The sequence below is a fragment of the Varroa jacobsoni genome, unplaced genomic scaffold (genome assembly GCF_002532875.2).
Source record: "Varroa jacobsoni isolate VJ856 unplaced genomic scaffold, vjacob_1.0 scaffold_1146, whole genome shotgun sequence".
In the NCBI taxonomy this organism is placed as follows: Eukaryota; Metazoa; Arthropoda; class Arachnida; order Mesostigmata; family Varroidae; genus Varroa; species Varroa jacobsoni.
Genome location: NW_019214048.1, coordinates 119,163 through 133,408, shown reverse-complemented (window position 1 = coordinate 133,408; position 14,246 = coordinate 119,163). Strand labels below are relative to the sequence as shown.

At 38.7% G+C, this 14,246-nt stretch overlaps 1 protein-coding gene across 1 annotated transcript in view; it reads right to left on the bottom strand.

Annotated features, from left to right (window-relative positions):
• Snap25 (Synaptosomal-associated protein 25kDa) overlaps window positions 1-11,321 on the bottom strand; it is a 232,484-nt gene extending 221,163 nt beyond the window's left edge. Inside the window, exon 1 of the mRNA XM_022845089.2 lies at window positions 10,949-11,321. The gene's annotated coding sequence lies outside the window, so the exon portion shown is untranslated. The remainder of the gene's footprint in view (window positions 1-10,948) is intronic.
• Between the last annotated feature and the right edge of the window lie 2,925 nt (window positions 11,322-14,246).

Below are 14,246 nucleotides of genomic sequence, written 5' to 3'. Positions count from 1 at the left end.
TCTCAATTCGATTAGTACCCTCGAGATCTGACTACACGTTTTGAAAAATTTGTGTAGGCCCACCAATAATTTTATAAGATAACAGTAAAAGTAAACAATTTTAGAGCAAAAGGGTTCGAGTCATGTTCAATATATGCTGCTACGGCCAGAACTAAAGATGCGAGATTTCCCAAGCTCAGCCTAAAAAACCTCTACTACTTCTAATATAGGGAAGGTTGTTTAGCAGTATCGTATCGACAGCTTCCATAGAGATTCGGAATATCAATGAGTCGATATTTGTTTAGGGTACGGGTTATCACGGCAGGGCAAGGCGTTTTTGTCGACTCATTCAACAGGTCGTTGAGCCAAGCTCGCCGCCTTTCTCTGTACATCAATGTACATGTATGTATGTATCAACATATACGGGTGACTAAGTAGAACGTGGCAGTACCCTTATTCCTTTGCGATTCAGTTCACATCGATCCACGCACAGATTAACAAGCAAGAAACAATTATTCTCGAATAGCGCAAGCATACAATATACAATAATCCTAGATTCATGCACATAGCGACCCTTTTGTCGGCGAATTCGCGCCACGGTTGATTCGGTCCGTCAATCTTTTGTTTTCGGCCGGAACATATTCTGTAATAAAAATGCTACTAGAAGCCCGCGAGTGAACCCCTTGTTGAAAACCCTCAAATTTCAGTTATCGACTCCATTCCTACCCAGTATGTTTTCGACTGAAGCCTCTTGTACACATGCGTGCAGACACTTACTTTGTCTAATATTCTAAAGGGCTCTGCAACAAGTTGCCATACACATGTAGTATAAAATACGAGAGAAAAGCTGGCTGCCTTGCGCAATCTCTGCTATATCTTCGCTTAGCCTTGAGTGTCACGATGAGAGGTGCCCTCGCGTCTCCCATCTGGGCCTAGACCTCAGTGCAGCAGTCCCGCCAACATCTATAGAAGACCTCTTTCCGAAGACCGCGAACACAAGAGAGCCAGGGATTTTCCTCTTACCATAGCCATAATACGAGTGTGAACGGGACGAGGAAAACGAACAAGGACTGTAAGGGCAAGAGAGAATCGAGGTCACGCCTTGGGTAGGCTTTTGTTCTAGCCATGGTTAGCGGAGTGGCGGCCTCCAACTAAAAGCGATGGTTCACCTCTTTCGTTTCACCTTTTCTGTACTTGACAGACGTCAATTGAATGACGCCCGCGACAGTTGTATGGCTGTAATTATATGAATGGCAGATACGTGCACATAGATCCTGGAGGCTGGCAGAGGAATACAACAATGACATGGGAAATGAGAGTTACATCGATACTTAAAAGAGAGACAGTCATAGACACCGAGACAAAAAAAATGATAGTCAAGCTCACTTGAAGAGCTTCTCTACTGGAATAAATTTTAGGACTGCAAATATCGCCACTGATTCTCTGCCAATCTACTCGACGCGTAGATAACAGCATTAGTTGCTTTCAAAATGTAGCTTCCATGTGACGAAGATACTTCATTAGGTACATTTAGTGATCCTTTGTAATCGGTAGGTAAAAAGTTCATAAGCGAAGTTTGGTAAATGGTTGTACATTTCCAGTCTTGATTAGCCTTTAAGGGCCTTATCAATCAACTAGCTGGACGAACGCGCGTACTTGGAACTGGTCAATACCAATCGATTCCATTGCCAGCCAGCACGGAAGCTGAAAACATTATTACCACGCGCTTTATCATCATCATAGGGATAACGTACGTAATAAAATTATGTAAAATTGTCTAGTCCGCATGAAGTTGGAAAAAATATCGTTTTATGGAAGATTAAAAATACAGCGCGATACAGAGGTGGTTTGAAAGTCCTAAATACAGTGAAAAGTGATTATTAAGTGTTACTAGAAGTATGAAAAGCTCGCATAAGCACTAAACTAGCTTAATCGGAGAACAGACTATGATAATTCTGTTCTGTAACTGACAACTGTAGAAGCACTTAAAAATAACAGTTCTATTTTATTTAAGATAATCTAATAATGACTGATGTCGTTTGTAAAAACAATGTATATATTTACATCTAAAATATACGACTGCGCCTAACTAGAAAAAAGCATCAAACCTATCCATTTGTTTCTTTAGGTTATTTCACGTTTGCTGCAAGCCATAGACGTAGACTTTGGGCTTCTAAAAAATATATGACACGCAGATAAATGTACTTCTTAGGATCGAATGACTTAAAATGAAAGACAACCTCTAGCAGCCATTTTACGTTGTTCTTTAACGGTTCTTGGTACCAGCTAATACTCCCATCACGTATGAACCCAGATGCATCACTTCATAGTTAATTCCAAAGTATATAGTAAGAGTGGACTCTGCTGAGCGGGCGCTTGAGGATCTACCGTTAAAAAGCCCGTCTATCTTTTGCTTATGTCACGATGAGGAATAAAGACCCCTTAAACGAGCCATTTTTCGGTATTCTTCTAGTGTTTCAAAAGACTCAAGGCAGGTCTTAAGTGGCATCTTGATTGCTGATATCATCCAAACCTAAAGAAATCTGTTTTAGCAATATCTAAACTTCGGAAATCTAGTTCAATAAATTCAGAATGTTCTATCAGCAGCAATACTCAAATAATAAAGTACACATTAAAGTTTAGCGAGATTAAGGTAGCAAGCCAACCCTACAAGATCCTTTCGTATGCTTTGTATTGGTGTTTTGATAATCCTCCTTCGTTACTATTTCGCGCGGTGCAACAAATGGAACGTGAACGAAAGATATATGTTGCACTCTGAAAGATATCTCTAACATAATTAGTGTAAAATATAAAGCAAAAACCTATTAGTGATATAGTTTTTCTTTAAATTTACACGGATAAATTTCCCTGCGCATGTATCTCTTTTGAGCATTAAACATGTTAAAGAATACATTTATTGTCTCTGGACGTCGTTGAACACGATTGGTTTGCTTTCCAGTTAACGTGGCAAATTGGCGAGAAACGGAGACTTTCACATCCTAATGATGTCTTTTATCACACAACGCTTTGTCGCTTCCTGGTTGTAGCCGACCAATTGTCGAGACTCAACCATCATCGGTAAATCAAGACTACCTAGGTGGATGTACAGTAATTATATATAATCACCCATGGGAGATTTTTGCTCTCATGCAGCATAAATGAACGCTTCGACGCTAACCTCGCTCAGGTCCTTGTTGCGAAGGTTTACACCATTGGATACGAACGCAATTTTCATTCTATTTCTTGTTTTTTTTTTTTGTTGGTGAGAGCTCATAACTTGTATGGTACGAAACACTCTCTACTGCTCCATTTGTCAGAGAGTTTTGGTATTACCTCAATCATAAAAACCGATGTGCCCAGTGTACACAAGTCTGTTGCGTCTGCCTAGGCTTTTCTAACAACTAGGTAGAGACACAATGGCGCAAGATCACTGTCTGCTGATAGCTACGTATCAATTAGAGAAATTGCATTTTAGCCTCATCACTTTTATATTAAACCGCATTGCGTGCTAATACTCAGCTCATATTTAGACTAGTACACCGAGCCTATTAACTATGCGATCACTATATAGATTACCTTTTGTGCAATTACGCCACGTTGTATACAATGAATAGAGTGAAAATTGCCCTGTCATGTGAAAATACGATTTATTAACTAGCTAGAATAACTAGTATAATAAATGTAGGTCAAATTTCAAATTTAAGTAAGTTAGCGCACCACTTCTGGGATTCGCGACGAATAAAACTCACTGCATGCCCTGTAGGAACGGGCTAATTAGTTTAAAATACTGGAGCACAGAAAGAGGACATCTGGCAAGCGCAGGCTTAGAAGTTCAAACAAAACTACTGATTTGTGGCCTAGGGCTATAACTTGATTCCTTTCTTATATAAGAACAAGGTGTGCAGTCACTATTCAGAAATGAAATTTCGCGCATACTAGGCAAACAATTGTGACACATTCGCAACATCTTCTCGACCGTTCAACCCTTAAGCGTAATGGCAGAGATAGAATAGAAGGACGCTTATCATTCATAAGCCGCTGTGGGGGAGCGTTCCCCGTAAGTAAACCCTGCACATATAAAAACTAATGTCAGCATGACCCATCCCAACTTATCTGTATCCTCCGCTTTCTTGAAAAACCGGTTTCCTTATTTCATAGTAACTTGTATCGTCCTGTGTAGTGAAAAAATTCACAAATGCGCATAATGTTCCACTAATGTTATCCTACAGATAAAGCCACTTCATTTAAATTGATATTTTAGATAACTTTGAATTTTTTTAATCATTCTGTACTCACCGTTCGAGTATCCAGTCTCAAAAAATTGCATGCGAAACCTGCATGCTCGATATAAAATTTGGAGTTTGGAGAAATTTGGAAATTTGAAATGAACCTATAAGCGCATTGGTTTTTGAAGAAAGACCCTCTGTTTCGGCCAGCAAGGTTTGTCTCTCTCTCTCATCTTCATCTCAGGTACTCTTCGATGGAATAATTTACGAATTTATTTGTACCTATTAGTGGCAAGACTACCAACTAAGACTATTCTAAAATGAAGGGAAACGAAGGTCCCAAGATGTGTGAGCGTTCAAAGATGACTTCATCTGATGTAGAAGATCCAGCGTCTATTTCAACTCAACGTTGAGCCAAAGAAGCAGCATAAGCTATGGGCTTCAGCCGCTGGACTTGATAATACTACATAAATAAAGCAGGAAGCAAATCTGTAATTGCAATCAAGTGAGCGTTACGTGGAATATCGATAATGCACAGAGCAAGAGATACCCTTTGTGAAGCGGAGGACCGAAAAGATATTTCTGCTTGAAGCAAATCTCGTTTGGTCTAATTTTTCCTACCACAGATCTAGTAAATCTTGTAAGAATATCTAATATTAATTGGTATCTCTATCATGAAGCCTTTTTTTGAACACTTAGCTTAGAAAAGTGTATACCAAGTATTTTCTACAATTTTACATGAACTAACCTCCTATCCATATAGTTGAGAAGTACGTTATGGGCGAAATGATCGTAACCATAGGCTAACATGTATGTACTCGGTAAAGCTACGCAGGAACGTGTGTTCTGCTGGCGTATATGACAGACTGAAGATGTACAGCTACATGTGAACATCTGTGAAATTTATTTTCAGTCCAATTTTTTTTGCCTTCTTCATATTCATTCTCTTAACTAGCCTGTCTTCAGTTTCCTTTATATAGCACGACCCAAATGGAACAAGCTAAAAGTCACAATGGCAAAACGCCGTAAAATAATCATTGTTTTGGTAGCTATTTAGTTAAACAGTTTCTTTGACAATGGCGTATTCTGCTAAATAATGTACTGTCTTTAACTACAACGTTCGGTCTAAATTTACACATGTAGAAATAGATAACACACAAGGATACACCTATATGTATATGGAATATTGAATTGGAGTGCCGCGAAAAAATATAAATGGAAAAGCGAGCAAATCTAACAGCAAATGTATCGCTTCTAACATCTAACGCACTCCTAATAATAAGAAGATATCTTGTAAATAATTGTGAATAAAATGTATGTGCTACATTGATTTATAGATTTGTGTATTCTCTCCTTTGAAGGACTCAGATAATGGTTGTTTCTATAAAATATACCCAGCTCTACCATGTATCCTAAATAAAATGGCACTACTTTATTTATTTATGGAATAACCGAATTAGTTAGATCTTATTGTTGTAGTAATTAGTAAAAAAAATTCAGCCACTATAAGGATCGTGAAATTCGCTTATTTGATCTGTTACTCTACATATCGATCTGTATTAGTTTATCATAAGGAGCACTCTAAGTCTGAAACAACAATTGAACATATTTTGATTATCATATAGATCGAAAATTCAAATTATGCATGACGGTATCGTTTTAAGTAATCCAGGTATGTTTCCGTGAACTCGCACTTCCAGATAGAGGCTGATTATAATTAGATAATAAGTATTGTCACTTTTGTTCGATCATATAATAACAAATTTAAAGTAAAGTTGATTAGATATCACGCAACGTCAAAGTAACAAAGGAACCCATAAATATCAGGAAATCTTTAACCGTTGTTAATAATTTGTCATCAGCATGCTTATATAATACATAATGCTAACCAATCTGTCTAATATTAGAGATTCGCCTTGATCCGAAAGGTGCTACTTTTATTATCATAACTATAATTGGCAGCATACCCAACGGAAATAATTATCATCATTATTATTGTTACTGTTCGCTTGTACATTGTTGTCTGGTTTTCTGAAGGATAAGATGACATGATACTAAGTATTGTATTAAGACATAGACTAAATGCAGCCATTACTAATAAAACGTGTGTAAAAGAAGAGTTTAACGATGTTCTGGAAGTTGGTTTGTTTTTGTCATGATATACTGTCGTTTCTTTGCAAGACAGACGTCCCAGCAAGCGGCATAGCACAAAGCGCTTACAACAACGTAACAGGCATATAATGATAGACAAGCAAGCGAACAGCTTTCGATGAACAACGCCCCTCATCGTTCAGCGGCTGCTTCAGCAGCGGATTATGATTTCATGGTTCATCCACCACCAATAGCCGACACAAGTGATCGTGAATAGCCAATAGTGATGACCAAATACAGAGAACTGGCGCATCAGCATTGCGGCCATTAAATGCGTCATAGATTTATATTTTTATATTTATATTTAGAAATGATATTATACTAATATTTATTTAGCTTTTCGTCTAGTATGCTATACAGGTTCTGCCTTGACGTTTGACAAGCAGGACTCCCGAGATATTGCCCTTTAACACACTAAGTTTAGTTATCTCAAAAAAAAAATCTGCCTAACAGAATGTTAAATTTCCATACGCATCAGCGCAGTACTGTAGTAGAATAGTTTGAAAATTCAGTGAACAATTGAATTTTCGTTCATTGAGCGAAACGAATACAAAATGTAAATTCAAAATAATGTTTCGCCATTTTCATACGGCTTCGCGGACTTCAGACGGCTGACCTTCACCTCGTGGCTGTTTCAATATTTAAATGCAAGATTCATCTGTTACCAATACACAATTGCGAAGATTCTAAGTCTGGTCGTCATTTTTTTCATGTTGGAACAGAGCGTCTGAAAAAACGGTCAGTCTCAATGAGAGCCGTAACTGAAATACTCAGGATTTCCTTACTGAAATGATAATCACCTTATACTCCGAATCTCTACATTGACGTTTTTGCAGTAAATGGTACGTTATGAGCACGACGATGTGAACGACAATACATACACTCGCGAGTAATGCCGTCATAAAAATCGTATTTTTAGGGCGGAACTCCACGCCATAGGCTCAATAACGACGATCGGCAAAGTAGGCTTCCCACAAAGTGGACAATGTGTTCTTTGTTATGAAATAATATATTTTAATGAAGGCAATGACAGTTATGAGACACACAGATAAGCTATAATACTGATGTTAACCCTAACACCGTACCCAGCTGCTGCCGAAAACGACAACACCAGATTTACTGGTTGCTTTGTGCGTTCTAATCTCTGGATCATATCATTTGCTGTCAAATTTTCTTAGTATAACTTAGATTTCATTGTAAGGAAATTAACAGATTTATTTTTATATCTTTTCGATTTTTTTTTCTGTTTTCGACTTCGGTCCACTCTGTGGCTTCCTTCATATATGTACAGTCTGTAGCAATGCTTAACATTAGTATTGAACTTAAAACTCGAAATATTTAATCTTCAACTAGAGGTACACTTTGACCAATGTAATAAAATATTAATAAAGCGAAAAAAAAACCAAAACAATAAGATGCTATAAAATAATACGATGTTTTTTCATGTTTCTTTTACATTTATGGTGAGCGATCTTTAGAAGTTGTTACTTAATTTGCATTTTCAAATGGGGAAGACAAACGTTTACCACGATCAATCAAAGAATAAATGTTTAATAAGTCTTCATTAAATTCCCTGCATCGTGACAACGTTGAGAGCAAGCCTACAAGGGATTGATGATTTACTAACAATTTTGTTAAAGGAGATTAGTGGAGTTACTCGACTCACAAATGCAACACAAATTGTATAAATAAAGAAAGTTGTTATCATGTGCCAATAATTTATGGCGGATATAAAAAGTTTATGTTAGGCATGATTTACCGAACATCGTCGCAGTAAACCTAACTTAATATCACATGTTAAACGTTTAAATTGGAGGCTTGTTTTCGCTAAAAGGTATTATCTGTTGTATCTGTTGAGAAATACATTTTATAAGTCTCAAATTCCCTCTTGAATACCCGTGACTTACGCCCAAACATTGCCAAACGCATTTGACAAAGCCCACTTTTTTACATATACATATCCATAAGCATTACTGCAAATAAAGATGATAATGAATAATTATCTATTTTCCTATAATTAGAAAAAGCCATAAGACACTATCATGCGAGAACACAACCGATATCGAGAAAATCAAGCCAACTTTAATTTCGCTGCCATTAATAGTAGCTTTAGCACGTGTCAGAGAAACACAATGCAGTAATCCACAAGCTTGGTCCTGCATTTAGATGCCTATCATCTACCTAACTTCCATACGCTTCGGTCTACCAGTAATAATTTCCTGGTTATTCATTATAATCGGTTATTCGTTTAATAAAACATTCCCATGAAGTATGCCTTATGAAACACCATTTCTCTCCACTTTGAAGATATCAGCCGCAATTCACTCAATATTTAGTTGATAAAAAATTATTCTTAAATAGATTACTTGTGATGATGAGGTCTAAGAGACGTTGATAATCTGAAATAATCATCGACGTGACCAGACGTTTTGTTCCGGTAAATCCGTCTCAAGCTCAAGAAAGAAAGGAGCACGTAAATGTACTCAGCTAGTATCAAGACGTACTTAACAAAAATATGTGTCACTCAATTCTTATGGACGACGAGCCAATGAAAAACACTTACTTTCCAAAGGATAATTCGATGGCCATAAAAACGAAATGCTCAAGTACTATCGATAGATACGAATGAATACAATATTAGACAGCTTTCAAGAAATGAAATACACTGACATATAGTGTTCTCTAAGCTAATAGGGGTTTATCATTTAATGTATTATTCTGAAGGCTAATTTCTGCAGCTTCTGTGTGCCTAAATGCGCTAAAATTAGCATTTCGAAATGCCTAATAAGTGGATGCAAACTATGTGTTCGCCTAGTCTTGCATGAGTGAAAAGAGAAAAAAATTAATTCGTCCTGAAATTGCAACATTAGGCTAGGGACACCGGACAGTGCAAACTAGAGTTCCACTAACTTTCCCGTACATCAAGTCATCCCAAAAGGTATCTTGTAATATCTTGAAAAATTTGTTCCTCTTGATAATAGAACCTTGCTTCATATTTCTTTGAGGAACCTCAGGCAATATTTATACAAAAGCAGATCTTTTGTGGAGCGACTACAACAATGAAGTAATTTCTTGATAAAACATAAAAGAGACATACCCTATTTAGAAATTCAACTAACCGAACAAACAGGTACTCTTCTGATCAAACATTAGCAGGTTTCACAGGTGCACTGCACGGTCTTACGTGGTTAAAATCAGGTGTATTTGCCTCAAAACACAAGATGTACATAGAAGCACATCAGTCTCTACTTCTACATCATCTTTTTATAACAGATCTAACTCAGGGAAAAATAATAAATGTTGCGCTTATGGAAAATAGTATTTTATTATATATAGTTAAACGGGCTCAGAGGAAGCACAAAATTATTTGATTGTCTAGGATCACTAGGAAACCAACTGAAAATTGCTCGCATTCACGTTTTTAGTTACTTAGTTATAACTCAAAACTTGATGGAGGGCAGAAATGTTGACAGCTATTATAAGTAAGGTATCCATCGATACTCGTAGGATCAAAGCAGCACTCCACGAATAAGGCGCCGGACGCTATGCTTTGTCAATTAAAAAGTAGCTGACACAGTATCAAGCGACTGAGTAGTCAGAGCTACTATTTTCGACGAAACTGACAAAAAGTCCGCATTTCATAGCACGCAATTCATATGCCTGTTGCCCATATGAAGGACTTTTACGCCCAAAGTAGATTTCTATAGACAGACGCATACAGACAGTCCAGAACCACCGCCAGCTTTGGTCAAGATTGTCCGTCGATTTTCTTCTCGGAGTGCACGCCGACAATGTCGAAGTGAGTTATCTGATGTCGAAACAACGACACGATCGAATAACTTGCTTGTTACAACCTAAAGATCGACCATAAACAGTAGCATATACCTTAAAATACATGTTGTTAAGGTAATTTTTTTATACAGAACTTTGACAGCTGCCTTTAGTTTTAAAACACTGAGAAAAGTAACTTGCCATTTTAGAATCTTTTACTAGTTTTACTCGTCTAAAAACTCTACCATTCAAAATACGGAAAGGAGAGCAGAACACTTCCTTCATATCAGCTAGCCATTACGTATTCAGATTAACCTACAAATATAATGGACCACATCACACAGCAGTACAACCTCGCGGCGGTCCTATCGCTTCTTTTCGACGTACTAAGCAACCTGCGCTAGCAGCCTCTACACCTAAAACCGCCGATGGACCAGTGCAATTGTGTTGCCTATTCCAACCTTGCCTACTTGTCAGAATTGTATATTCTAACGTCTAACTGATGAAATGCTTCTACTTTTCTAGCTTTTTGCGGAAAACGCGACGTAGAAACGGAGTACTCGATTACTAGCTCTTACGGAGCTTGCTTCTTTCCAGGTTGAGATGGATGCGCGCTCTCACTCTGACAGGTGCCCGGCAGCCACTGGAGGATGTTAGTCGCCGCTCAGCTGTAACCGGACGTTACTACTAGCCCTTTTGGCCTGCCTGGAGCACGTTTTTGTGTATCTTTTTTCTACGTCTTTAGATTAGTTTGTCTGCCTGCTGCCGATTCTAGGTGACTCAGTTAGTTACCAATGCTGTATAATATGATTGCGTATTACCTCCTACGAAGTGATTCTAGCTTCTCCGGAATCCTTGTTCTAGGCTCCTTTGTATATGTCGGAGTAGTCCTTCGGCACTTATCGACTCACTGGCCTACAACTACAACTACTGACTGTACTTAATTGCACGACCACGACAATTAGCACTACACACACTTAACACTCTATCCGTGAAGAAGCTTAAACTAAGCCACCACTAACCACCGCCAAGTGGACGAACTTTCTTTTCTTCACGAAGTTTCGCAGCAGTTATACTTGGCCCATTCAGTCGCACTCGATATACACACCAGCACGCACTATGATACTACAAGTCTCTTTGAGTGCTGCTAACTGTGGCTTGAGGTGGGGAAAACTGGGAGGTAGAAGAGAGCACTAGATGGCGCTCAAGACTTGAAGACAAGCCGAGCCGGTCCACCGATGCATCGATGCGCGCCAAGATTCAAGTCGCTCAGCGGCAAGTAAATGCCAATCCTTTCAGGTGGCAAAATCCACTGCCTCGGATTACCTTGCGGTAGCTAGTTGTCTATTTCGGCCTGCAGCTGTAACGTGGCGCGTCGATTCTGACACTGGCGCAAATTTTTCCTACTTTTCGCACTATCTACTACTTAACTCGATTTTTCGCTTGACGGAACGTAATTTTTAACGATCACAAATAACTAATATAGCAAGCACAACACAGCAAATCCTTTTCAGGTCGACTTTGTTGTATCGCGATATCCTCGCGATTGATTCCTTAATTCCTCCTCTCCGTTAACCAACTGAAACAGGAGCAACTAGCACAACAGCACCTAACACTAAACGATCAGCTAGAATAATAGGTAGGTCATATCGCCTGTCAGATCGAAATAAACACTAGGTAAATAACGCTGCAAGGCTTCTAGCAGTTGTAGCAACAGCAATCACTTATACCAGCTCCTTCAGCTTGCACTTCCTATTCTACTACTTGTGGGAATTCGTAGTTTGAACAGCTCGTTATGCACCAATTACGTTTTACTCACATCTATCGAGAGTGTATAATTTTCAGTAGATCCACTCCAAAGGTATATTTTTTTAAGGTTATTCAAAACCGTTTAGGGTAAACTTCTTTTTTATTGTGTCGCCTGTGCTCTATTGTATGCGAGTTAGCGAGTAAAAACAGCAATAGTCGCCGTGGTACTCGCTCTCCACTCGCTTTTAACTCGAGCTCCAACGTTCCGGCGCCCGCCACTGGCCTGGTGGTCAAGAGAAAGGGCATATGCTTCACGTAGAAATAGAGGGAGAGGGTGATTCGTGGAAGGGTTGGTATGGAGTGAGAAGCGTGAAGAGAAAAGGCAGTTTTACTTACTTCTCTTTTACCCCTCCCGGACGACCGCTTTTCCCCGGGCTCTTATGGCTCATCCTTCGTCCAACATAACCGACAAGTTCTACTACTGCTACAACTACTGCTACCGCTACTAGACCCCCTCCCCCGGCTCCGGCACTTCCATCCTGTTCTTGTTGTTCACCGTGGAGGCTGTCCACTGCTGTATCCGTCTCATGTGTACAATGGCTCTGCTCTAGGCTGGCGCCCCCCTCTCGCCGTCCTCTCACCCCGCCTTCCTCTTCTCCCAGGACAACTTGCGGCCCTTTCCTATTTTAAATTCTCGCTTCAAAGCCGCGTACAAAGCACTACATGAGCAACTGGTGCTTGCGTTGCTAGTTGCTGGCTACCTACTGGTGTGCAACCCAGATGGATGAAACGGATAAGCCACCGGGCATGCAAGCTGTGCTATTCTCGATCTGATGGCAAGCACAAAAGCTCGGGAAGGGACAAACCCTCTTTGAACCGATGGTACAAGCGAAGAGTAATTTGGTAGGGGTAAGCGCCGTTTGGCCTAGTAAGTGTCGAATGTGCTTATCGGCCATATGTCTGCAAAGGAAGGGCCTTCGCAGAAAAAAAAACTGAAATGCAGGCCGAACCGCAGTAGAGATGACATCTTTGCCACAGTGGTAACTTGAGAAACTTACTCGACAGATGTCAATTCCTACTTGAAAGCCCGGAAAAGTAAAGAGATAGGAAAAGAAAAAGTGACAGTCGGCTAAAAGTGAGCAAGCTACCGTAGAACATCTCCTATTCGATGCCAAAAATGCCTTTTCGTAAAACTAAAATTTACAAAGGAAAGATCCAGTCGCATCTACAAACATGAAAGGTCTACCAAGAAAGTGCTCCCTGTCAAAAAACATAAAACGTACTTGTAAAGCTAGAGCCAAAATTATAAAACTTAAATTATTCAAGGTTCATAAATTAGTAGATGCAAACGAAGTAGTCTCGGACTGCAAGCAATACAATTTCTACGACAGCACCATAGAGTTGAATGACGCTTCCGATCTTTAATTCGAAATCCATCAATATTAAGATTCTTATTATAAAGCGAAGTTTAAAGTTATACTCGTCTCTATACTTTTATTGCAAAAAAAAATTGTAAAAATTATTGTGAAGCTATCTTACTAAAATACAAAAAAAATCACACATGTTTCAAAATATCACCGATATTATTCGAAGGAACACAGGAGACAATCTGAAAACATACACACAAACAAAGGCACGCATGGCGGTTCGCGTGTCAGTCTAGAAACAAACCGTTGTACGCAGTTCATATCATGCCTAAAAGGGTCAAAAACATAATAAGAAACTATTTGAGTGACATTCATGCACCTCTAACTTAATTTAGCGGATAGTATGAAAGATCCCAGGAAGTATACAAAGGGTTGTCTTATATAAAAAAGAAAATAACATTATCGCTGAAAGACTCCACATAATTTCTATAAAAATATTCATTGTGTAGACCAACTAGACTTGGACTGGGTTTGGATTGACTTCTTTGTTGGGCGGCCAATTGTTTCAAGTCTCCGACTTCACGCATACAAGAAACTCTTCTTACACAAAAGAGTTACATGTTTTTCGGAAAATTAGGTCATGTTCGAAACGTTTAGTTATGGATATATGATCATTATTTTAATATTAGCAAATCCAGCCATCATTAGACAAGTCTGGTGAGACTATTGAATTCATAATAAAAATTGTATTTCAGAAGATATTTTAGAGCATTTTTGTCTGCTACCTTGCCAGCAATTGGAGGATAATTATAAATTACGTTGAGGAAGGTCTCAAAAGGAAAAACGAACATAGAAATGCAAAAAAATATGTGTTTTGGCTATGATGTGTTTATTAAAAATGGGTCGATGATTTTGAATATCTTAAACGCTGGAGTCTTTCTTTTGCAGAGCATGTTTAACAACTTGTTAAAGTTATATATATTTCCCAACGATTTATTCGTAC